This window comes from Siniperca chuatsi, linkage group LG6 (assembly GCF_020085105.1).
Source record: "Siniperca chuatsi isolate FFG_IHB_CAS linkage group LG6, ASM2008510v1, whole genome shotgun sequence".
In the NCBI taxonomy this organism is placed as follows: Eukaryota; Metazoa; Chordata; class Actinopteri; order Centrarchiformes; family Sinipercidae; genus Siniperca; species Siniperca chuatsi.
Genome location: NC_058047.1, coordinates 30016412 through 30028578, shown reverse-complemented (window position 1 = coordinate 30028578; position 12167 = coordinate 30016412).

Below are 12167 nucleotides of genomic sequence, written 5' to 3'. Positions count from 1 at the left end.
TCCAGACTGACTGTCTATTTGTCTTCTGCTTTGCTTTTGCTGATCTTTCACCAGGGCTGGTTCTGACGTATGTTGTCCAGAGATGTCATAATGTGGATGTGTTCAACCAACAAAATTATGTCTTTGGACAGAAGACCGAAATGGGTGTGGTTTATCTAGGAAGTCACGTTAAATTTGGCAAATGTACTACAATTATTCCTTCAAAGCATCGTTTGAATATATGCTGTACTTGTTGTCAGGTTCAAGACACCTAGAACATTTAAATCATATACAAGGAAAGAAAGACAAAGGCATTAACTTAAGTTTTACTCGCGAGGAGAGTAAGCATAGATGCATTCAGTTACATCTCCCACTCACTCTGAAGTGCATCTATGCAGCCTCCTCTTTTTTTATTCAGTTTAGGAGATTCCCTGTTACATAGTTTTCTAAGGGGTGGGGGAAGTGTATACTGCTACATAAGAAAAGAAACAAAGTGGTGTTGTCAGGTCTATCTCGTGAGAGCGGCCTTGGAGCAGCCATTACTCTCGAGACAATCTGGTACGGTGTCAGCCTGCCCTGCCGGTCATGGGATAGCAGGGTGCTGTTCCTGTCATTCTCACAGACACAAATTTTAATAACACACATACACACACAGCATTGCTGTGTACTTTAAAGGTCACTAAGAACAAAACATAAATGGGATAACTTATGTACATTTTATTCTAACACTTGTCATACAAAAAATTAGATTTTTAAAAAGTTAAAAAAATATATATATTTTTTAACTGTAGACCCCACCACTCAACTTTTTAACTGGGGGACATTGAACAAACAGAAACTAGACAGTTTTTTTCTAAATTGAACAATTCTGTTTCGCATTGGAAATAGAAACTATTCCCAAGAAAGATATATCAAAAATATCCTTCAGTTGAAGGGGAAACTCTTTAATTCAAATGGGCTACAATTGCATTAAATGTCAATCCAACAATAATGGAACAGCATTACATTAGTGAAATGTAAATGTCCATCATTCCGTTGTTAATCAAAAAGTTGTCGATTTGGAGTACTCAATTTCTGTTATGACCAGTGGCGGATGAAGTATTCAGATCGATTACTTGAGAAAGTATTAATACCACACGGTAAAAATATTCTTGTTACAAGTAAAAGTACTGTATCCTGCTGTAGCCATGTCTGAGTAGCACATCAAACTACACTCACGGAACTCCGTCTGACTCCGGGCTAACACCGTTAGCTCGTCCATTTTATTCGCCAGTGATCTAACGTTGCCCAAGACGAGAGAAGACAGACACGGCTTAAATCTCGTTCTTAAGTCTCTTTTATCTGGACCCCTCTCTCTTCCCTCGCTGCTTCGTTCCACCTCTGCATCCTCTGTGTGTCCTCCTCCAGATCCTACTGGGGACATGGGTGGTCCTGGGCGCCATGCCGCTCGGCTTCAGCGCGATCAGCTGTTCTCTGGTGTAAACAATGCGGCCAAACAGCTGATCTGCAGTGGAGCCCTGACCGAGTAGCAAGAGAAGTTTCACGGCGGAAAAAAAAATAGCTAAACACTTAATACTCTCATTTTCGTAAAGGGCGTAGTTTAAATTATACTTACACACAAGTTACTAAGAAAAGGGAAAGCTAGAGTTGGAAAAAGTAAGAGGACGAGACGGAGCTACGGCAACACGCTACAATTAACCTGAGGAGAGACAAAACTCAAACAGTTAAACACAAATTACCAACAATAAATAAAAACCGCTATGGACACCGCGGCGGGTGCAACAAGCAATATTACTCACACCTCACTGAAGGTAGAAGTTCCTCAGCAGTGTGGCCAAGTGCCGCCCCTAGCACCAATAGGAAGCGTCGTGCTGCAGCGCGTCTCAGTTTTGTTTATGCGCGGACCTCCGCAGGGCTGCGAGCATGCACAGAGGCGTTTTTGCTCCGCGCGTTGTTTGTTGTATTCTCCAAAGCGCCAGGGGGCGTACAAACAAAATATACTGTGAATAAACAACAAGTCAACGAATGTTACCGGAAGAATGTCATCATCCAATATCCCGACCCCTCATACTTTTCCACACTTTCCTACAAAATGATATATCTTTTGCCAGTGTGGTGGTGATCTCCATGAATTTGGCTGTCCCTGTGGTCTCTCAAAGAAGGGTGGTATTTGTGTTTAAAGAGGCGAACCTGCTCGGTCAGCTTCTGCATCCACAAAAATTCAGAGGTGCATGGCTAAGCTCTGCAACAGCTTGCGGCCCGACGCAAAAGGCGCAATTATGGGGCCATTATTGTAGCATAACTATTTACAAATGTGAGTGAGAGTTTTGTAACTGTATCTCAATCCGTATGTGTGTAATCAGATTTGTAAATGTTTAAAAAAATAAAGTGTATTTTAGATTTGTGTGTATGTGTAGATAAATCGGTAAATATGTACATAGACTTTTGCTACTCTCCTCAGGTTGTAGTCCCTCCCACCAGAGATGAGAGCGGAGGAGGCGAGAAAGAAACTCGAGGAGAGCGGAGTCGAGGCAACAGGCCTTCATCTTCTTCTTCTGATGTTTTATGGCGTTTGGCAAACAGCTTTTGGTGCATAACTGTCACCTTCTGAAATGTAGAGTGGATCAGAATGGTCTTATGCCTTCCCTATAATTCTTCTTCTAAGTCCTGTCTTTTCCAAAAAACTAAATATTACCCTGTACCCCACATGCCCTGAGTTCAATTGAAGTAATTCCTTTATTCCGAACTTGATGTGATCTCTTTCCAGTTTGTTTTTTAGCATCTGTCTTTCCTGCACGTACCTAGGACAATTGATAATTACATTTTCTACAGTTTACTGTATGTTACAATACTCACACATACCAGTCCCATGTTTATCAATTATCTTAAGTGTACTATTAAGACCAGTATGCCCAAACCTCATTCTCGAGATAATGTCTTCGTCTTTTTTTGTTCTACTGGTTTCCCTCATTTCTCCTACTTTCTTTTGGATACTAGTAATGTCTACCTTTAGTTTCCCTGTTCCAAATTTCCTGCCATTTCTTTTTCATTTCTACTTGAATTATGCTTTTAACTTTAGACTAACTATAATTTACTATCATATTTACTTCTACTTTCTTAGTTGCATCTTTTGCATATTTGTCTGCCAGTTCATTTCCCTCTACCCCTATATGTGCTGGAATCCAGAGGAATTTCACTATTACTCCTGCTTTAGTAATTCTGAAGATAGTTTGAGCTATTTCCAGCATAATGTCCTGTCTTGCTTCTGACTGTATACTCTTTAAACTGGTTAACGCACTGCTAGAATCTGAACCTATTAAAACTTTGTCTGGTTTGATGCTTTCTGTCCACTCAAGGGCTAAAAGAATAGCCAACATTTCCCCTGTAAATACTTAAAGGTTGTTACTAACTCTTTTATTTGACACTACATTTAAATCTGGGATTATGAATGCAACTCCTACTCTGTTATTTTATACTTTTGATGCATCAGTGTATATTTTAATATACTCAGCGTAATTTCCCTCTATATATCTGTTAACTTGGTTCCTATCTTTCTGTCATTTTTCTTTCTCTTGGCATGATTTTAACACCTTCTGCGTAGGGCGATTTTCCTTGTGCCCCTTTAAGTTTGCCCAGTATGTTAGTGCTAATTGGGTTCTTCTGATTTCCAGTGGCATTTCATTCATTTCCACCTGCAAGGCTGATACTGGGGTAGTTTTTATGGCACCACCGCAGAGTCTCAAGGCCTGATATTGTATTGTATCTAACTTCTTTAATAATGTTTTTGATGCTGATTGGTAAACTATGCTGCCATAGTCTAGAACTGCCCTGATTAATCCAATATTTACAGTTTTCAGAGAAATCCTGCTTGCTTCAGTACACTTTTCAACAACTTTTCCTATATGAGTAGTCCAAGTAAGATTCTTGTCGAACCAGATACCTAGATACTTGAAACACTCTACCCTTTCTAAACTTTCTCCATAAAGTTCAAGTTTAATTTGGTCCTGAATTTTCCTTTTTGTGAAAATACTGCCTTTGTCTTTGCCAAAATCGAAAACCCCACTCCATTTCCCAGCCCTCTACTTTCATTTTGCCTCTTACATTTTCCTGACTACATATTCTATATTCCTTCCCATTTTCCCACATAACTCCGTCATCTGCAAATAATGCAACACTCACACCCATCTATACAATTAAACACTTCATTTATCATAATTGAGAACAGAACTGGTCTAATTATACTCCCTTGAGTACCATTTTCCACTAAATACTTGGTACTATATTCTTTTCCTACTCTTACTGATATCCACCTCCCTGTTAAGAAGTTTTTAGCCCATCTACACATTCTCCCTCTTATTCCCATTTGATGTAACTTTATCATTAACCCTTCCTTCCACAAAGATGTCATATGCCTTCTCAACATCAAAAAATACAGCTACTAAACTCTATTAATTTGAGCTTCCCTAATTTCATTTTCTAAACACAGAGCCGGATCAATTGTACTAATTCCTTTCCTAAATCCGCTTTGGTAATTATTTAACATATCTTTTGTCTCTATATGAAATCTTAACCTTTCCATAATTTTGCCTACATGTGACGTCAAAGCAATCGGCCTATAACTTTCTGCTAAGTGTGGATCCTTACCTGGCTTATATATGGGGACAATAACTGACTCTTTCCATTGACTTGGTAAACATCCCTCTTCCCATACCTTATTATATAATCTTAATAATATTCCTTTACTCCTATTACTTAGGTTTCCTAGCATACAATAACTTATTTGGTCTCTTCCTGGCGTTGTTTTCGCAGACTTTCTTAATACATTATTTAGCTCTCTTATAGTAAACAACATATTTATTGCACTTCCGTCTTCCTTATCATCCTGCAGTGCTTCTACATTTTTTTCTATTGTTCTATCTCTCTGTTTCTTTTCCTCATTACTCAAATTTTCAGTACTATGTACCTTAACAAATGCCCTTGCTAATAACTCTGCTTTATCCTTACTTTCTATTACTACATTTCCCCCATCTTTCATTATAGGATATCCATACTCTTTTCTATTTCTGGACATCCTCTTAATCATCCCCCATACTTAGCCTAATGGTGTAGTCCTTCCTAGTGAGTCACAATACCTCTTCCAAAAATCCCTTTTAACTCTCTTTATTGTACTCCTAACTACTGCCTGCTTTCTTTTATAGTCAATAGGATTCTGAAAATTGTGTTTTTTTCAAGACTTTATATTCCTTATTTTGATTTTTTATTGCAGAAGTGCATTCTTGTGTCCACCACGGAACTTTCTTTTTCCTCTTCCTACTGTTTTTTTTTTTTTTTTTGGTATTGACTCTTTTGCTGCTCCTAGTATAATACAGTTTATTTCTACATTGAGGTCATCAATTGTTTTGTTCATATACCTCTTTTAATTTCAGTTATTACTCTATACTTGTTCCAATTTCCTTCTTCCAATTTCTATCTTCCTTCTCTCTCATCCTGTTCTACTTCCCTTTCTACTCCCATACTTGTGAATATAGGATAGTGATCACTCCCTATAGTGGTTCCTTTAATTACTTCCCAACTACTTTCCCCGGCCAACGACTGTGATACCAAAGATCTATTGCAGACTCTGTACCCTTCACCAAATTTACCCTTGTGCCCGATCCATCATTTAAACATACCAGTTCCTTTTCGTCCATTAGCTCCTCTAAGATTTCGCCATTTCTTTCCTCCTCAAAGTCACCAATGACCTTTTAATGAATGCAGACGCAGGCATGTGTTCAATTCTTGTGCTGTTGGACTTAAGTGCTGCCTTTGACACAATTGATCATGGCATTCTTTTAGATAGACTGAGGCACTGGGTGGGCATATCTGGCACTGCATTAGACTGGTTCTCATCTTATCTGTCCAATAGGAAATTCTGTGTCAGGATTAATAACTTCATGTCATCCTTCTCCCATATCAAGTACGGTGTGACTCAAGGTTCTATTCTGGGACCAATACTGTTCTCTTTGTACATGCTTCCTTTGGGTGATGTAATCCACAGACATGGTATTTCTTTTCATTGTTACGCAGATGACATGCAGTTGTACCTCCCTGTCAAGCCCACTGACCTTAGTACGCTGAGTTCACTGCAGGACTGCCTGTCTGACATAAAAAATTGGATGTGGATAAATTTTCTTCAGCTCAACTCAAATAAAACTGAATTCCTTGTTATTGGGCCACCAACACATCACTAAACAAATACTGCCATCTACTGGTAACCTGTCACAACATATCAAGCCTGTTGCAAGAAATCTTGGTGTCCTGTTTGATAGCAATTTATGTTTTGAGCAACATATCACTAAGCTTGTACAATCATGTTTTTATCACCTCAGAAACATTGCAAAAATACGATCTATTTTAAATCTTAGTGATGCAGAAACTGTTGTACATGCTTTTATCTCCTCACGCCTTGATTATTGTAACAGCCTGTCACTTGTCTTAATCAAAAAACTTTGACATGACTGCAGACTGTACAAAACTCAGCTGCTAGGCTGTTAACCAGGACCAAGAAGTACGACAACATAACACCTGTTTTTGCCTCTTTACATTGGCTCCCTGTTGGTTTTAGGATTGATTTTAAGATCTTGTTGATTACTTTTAAGGCTCTTCATGGCCTGGCCCCAGATTATATTTTAGACCTTGTAATCCCTTATGAACCTTCACGTAATTTGAGATCTTCGGGCAGGGGTCTCCTGTCTGTTCCTGAGTCCAGGATGAAAACTAAGGGGGACAGAGCTTTTGCTATCAGGGCACCGAGGCTCTGGAACAACTTGCCCGAAGAAATTAGGTTGTCTGAGTCAGTGTCTTCGTTTAAGTCTCGTCTCAAAACATAGAAAAGGTTTCAGTCGTAGTCATCTGGACACTGTTTTCAGAATCAAGACGTTTCGCGACGTTTAGCCAAAACGTCTTGATTCTGAAAACAGTGTCCAGATGACTACGACTGAAACCTTTTCTCATAATACCTTATTACCCGACTAGAACACTGCGCTCCCATAATGCAGGGTTACTTGTGGTTCCTAGAGTCTCCAAAAGTAGAATGGGAGCCAGAGCCTTCAGTTATCAAACTCCTCTCCTGTGGAATCAGGTCCCAGTTTGGGTTCAGCTTATAGTTAGGGCTGGCTCAGGTTAGCTCTGGACCATCCCTTAGTTATGCTGCTATAGACCTAGACTGCCAGGAGACTTCCCATGATGCACCTCTTTCCTCTCTCCTTCTCTCCCTCTCCATCTGAATTCATTTTTATCCCATTACTGTATGTTACTAACTCGACATCTTATCTCTCCCATAGTTTTATGCCTTTTCGTTTCTCTCCTCTCTCCTTTTGTCACTTTCAGCAGGTATTTCTGCCTCCGGAGCTGCAGAGACTGGATCTGTGGTTGTCGGCCACCTGCTGCCCCTGTGTTCCTGCTCGACAACTGCTACTACAGTTGTTGTTATTGGCTCTGTTACTAATACTGACATTTTTTCCTATAGCTGTCATTCCTATTATTATTAATTTATTAATATTAACACTACAATTAGAGTTCTACTATTTTAAACATTCTAGGTGGTATTTGCATTGTGGTTCTGTGATCAGCTCACAGGAAGCCCTTTTACTACTTTTAGCAATTGCTAAAACTCCCCCACAAAGAGTTTAGTAGTAGTTTATTACAGCTCCTGACTGCTTTGTTGATACAGATTTTATTAGGATCTAGTTTAATTCCCTCCTTTTCAAAATAGTCGTCAATGTATATTTCTGCTCTTCCAGTGTTTTGACATGCCTGGGGTAGCCAGATGCCTCTTGCTTGCATTTTAGAAATGTTTTGACATCTGCCTTGTTGGGAAAATGCCACACCTCGTTAATGGTCACAGTCTGGTACCCCTTTTCCATTGCCTTTTGAAACTCAAATGAGACCCACACATCTGACAGCTGCCTCTTACTGTCGCTATGTGTACATTCACTCGTCTGATTGAGATCTTCAGCACACTTGCTACACAGTAGGAACATGAGTTTATTGTGACACCTGGGGGGTAGGACTGGGTGGAACAACCTTTTTGGTAGGAGCACAGTACATTTCACAAACCCAAAATAATTATCAATAAAATCAAAATCCCTATGGATAATCTGAGGGTGGCCAACCGGGTACTGTTTTTTCGCTTTAACTGTTGGATACAAACTTGTGAAGACATAGTATCTGATTTTTTCATTATCATTTTCAACCTTGAATATAGCTTCATGGCATTTGTATGGCTGCCAAAGAGTGCTAGGGTCAAGGCGTTCTGGTTTATTGTAACCAACAGAAAGGCTTGGACTGCGGGGTTTGATTTTGATTGGATTTGATTTGGATTTGTTTGCATTACTTTTTAATCCAAGTGTAGTTCCCAATTGGTAATTTTAGTGTTTGTATGTACTTTGCAGATGCTTGTGGGCCAGGCTTTGTACCACTTCATACTCCAATAAACCAGCAGCAGATTATCGCAGTGGGAGTTGGCGATGTAGCTTCATCCTAGCCCATTAAGGCTCTGTATATAAGGAATATAAAATTCTAAATGTTACAGGAAGCCAGTGTAGAGCAGCTAAAACTGGACTAATGTGCTCTCTCCTCCTGTTTCTTGTTAATAGGCGAGTTTTGAACGAGCTGAAGTCTCTCTGTGGGTTTTTTCAGGAGGCCAGTAAAAAGTGCGTTACAGTAATCGAGTTGGCTTGAAATAAAGGCATGAATCAGTTTTTCAGAATCTTTTTGATTTATAAATGGTCGTACTTTAGCTATGTTTCTAAGGTGGAAAAATGCTAAAGACAAATGCTGAACCCTCCCCACACATAAGCTCACATGAAACAATGACATGATTGACAGCAGAACATCACACTTGGAGTATATGCAGCAAAATAGCTTCTTCACATTCTTCAGCAGTAAACCACTTCTCTATCTTCAGCTGAGACATTTATTTGAACTCAGGATTAGTGGGTTTACATGTATAATGACTGAAGTTCTGACTGAAGTGAATCAAGTTTTTTGTTTTGTTTGTGTGATATTTACGGGCTTTCAAGAATCAAACTAAAACTAACAGAACTAAATGAAAACTAAACTGAAAAACAAAAAAATCTGAAATGGTCTAAAAACAGAAACAAATTTTAATTGGTGGATCCAAAATAACATCCAACCATGCCACCTGCTAGTCCAACCCCATGGCCAAACAGTTGTTTTCTGATGAACCCTGACACCCAAATATCAGAGTTGTGAAGACCAACTCTGATACAGCTAAATCACGTCTACCACTTGTGGTAGACATGAGCCTGACACGGGGCACATCCCAACTCTCAGCAGGATCTGATGGGTCCTACCTCACATTTATGGAAGTACTGGGAATAATGACAAACAATGCCTGACCAGAGAGACAGGCAAGCCTGTACAACATTACCTCAAATAAGTACTTGAACATGTTACCCTGAACATGGCAGTCCTGGGCTATTTTTAAGATGGAGTTAATTTCACACCTAGAGGAAATGTTTTTAAGAATTTGAGTTTTGTCCTTTTATTTAAAAAATTTAAATAAAATGGCTGTATACTGTATGCAGTACAGGCTGTATGCAGTTAACTAAGCTAATATTAGCTAACTCGCTAACCTCTATGGGAAATTACAGTAGTAAGCTAACAGGCTGGAAAAGCAGTGGAAACTGAAAGTGCAGTAGTGCCCTTGCCTTACAAAAGTCAGAACAAACTTTTAAATTAGGCCTTGTAGATCTAATATGAGTGAAATTTAGTTCAAATTTGTTCAGAAACAGATTTTGGTGGACTGCTAAGGTGAAATAAGTGAAAGTTTACATAGCCTACTTAATTCAATGGAGCCCTACTACGCATGGCTCACAGAACTAGGGGCCTCAAGAGAGAGGACTGCAGTTGGATCCTTCTCCACCCAACAGGCATGATACTGGGAAAATGAAGGCTTGCTAGCTAATGCTGGAAGCCAGAAACAAGCATCTATGAGTCACTGTTTGTTTGATAATCTAAACAAAGAACACATTTTCTTGTGGTGGCCTTTCTAAAATGAGCAGTGGTGAAAGTTACTATATTCTGTTATGATCAAGGAAATGATAAGCAGACAGCGTTAGCTAGCGCACTAGCTAGTTGAAAGTTGTCTGGTACAAAACAAATGATGGATGGAGCGTGAGTTGTTAGTGTGTCTCCCCACTGACGCATACAGCAAAAACGTTTTCTAGCTTCTGGGTTTACTTACGGGGTTTGCGGCCCACTGAATATGCACAATAGTGTTTCACCCGCAATTTCCCACTCGGCCCGTAGACTTTACAGACTCAATCAATTAATTAATCATTTCTCTTCGTTAAGAAGAGTAGTGCCCTGAGGACTTTACTCATTAAAGTTATTTATGATTATCATTGATAATTCTGATAGCCATAATTAATTTATCGCACCTACACAAGTGGGTGCCCCCCCTTTAACCATTGTAAATCCCACCACTGGCTTCCTTCAGGAATGAAGAGAAAATATTAAAGCAAACTATTCAGTGCTGTGTGGTCACAATGATAAGCATGGATGGTAGCAACGTGGTGTTGTTAGTAAAGTCAGCCTGGAGGAAAAATTTCTTTCCTGACAAAAGCCTGATCACCCACAAAATATGCAACTTTGATCTCCTTATGAGCCTTATCAACCAGAGGCCGTAACTTCATTTGGTTTTCTTGGTCCTCTGTAAATTTGAGGCCATTATTGCTCAGAAAAGTGGACTTTTCTGAAGCTCTCTACAGCTTGTCTCTGAAGATGTGTGAGGTGAACTGTATGATGATATTCCGGGGTTTGTTAGACTCTGAACATCTAACACCCAGTGGATGTACAGTGTCCGCCACAGCAGGGAGTCTCTGCTCATCCTCAGTAACGACCGCTTGACATATTTGTATGGCTTCTTGGGCGACATCAGGTATTTCTTCTGGGACTCCTGATGAGCCTCAGATTCCGCAACCCAGAGTAGCCATCTAGCACGGAGATTCTCTTCTTACACACATCGGTACGCTCCTCAACTCGTTGACAGTGTCGCTCAGTGTCAGTGCCACTTTATCTTTAGCTGCTATTAATTCTTCTTTTATTGCATCCACCGCATTTTTCAGATCTTCAATTCCAGCTGTATTACCGCTTATCATCCTTTCAGGTGCATCTGATCTGTTGTTAATCAGCTTGGTAATAAGCAACGGTGGGAATTCTTCCTCGTCCATAATATCATATTCTGCTGTCTATATGCTGTCCATATAGTCATGTCCTCCATCCACAATGGCATCTCTCGAAGCTAAATTCAAAAGTAAATTCAAAGTAGTAAATTTACTGACAAAGCAGAGGGATGGGATGGCGTCACCTTGTGTTTACAATGCCGATCATTGACTAATTTATTGCTGCTAAACCCAGTCCACATGTGAAATAAAATTATATTGGTGGGATGTCTAAGTTTGAATGTGATCCAAATCTTACCTTCTCATTATCCTAGTGAATTTCTTAGATAAAGCTAGTAACCCCTGCCCGCAAAAAAAAAAGAATGATGAGCCCCTCTCGGAAAGGAACAGATCCGACTCCCTTCAAAGAGTCGTAATTCCCATCACTATGAGCAGGCAGTAGGCGATTTGAGGGGGGCAAACCTGCTCAAAAGATGTTCTGTGCTTTGTGCTGGTGACGCTTCACATTGCCACTTTTAATAATCGCCACCGGCTCTGAACATATCAGACATACTGGTGCTCCCATTGAGCCATATCCCCTGTTAAAAATTAACATGAGTCAAGCATGAGTGCTTGCAAAGGTGTTTGATTATGGTATGATTACACCATATTGCCAAAAGTAACTAGACTCTGTTGTCCACATACTTTGTGTAGTTTTGGTAAGGCCCATGATTTTAGATGTACATGTTCAACTATCACATATTAGTTGGAAATTCAGTTGTCTACACACTTTGACCTATGCAGTTTAAGTGGAGCTTCAGTCCAGTAAACAATATTTTTACAGTAACGCTGTTTAAGTTATGGTGTACGATCTTGTATAGTCATTGGAACATTACAAATTGGACAAAATTGAATATCAGTGTAACCCATGACATGCAAAATGACACTAGCATTACACACTAACATTAAACAACCTAGTTTAACTACAAGGTTCAGTTTATACAAACTTCTCAAGCGTTA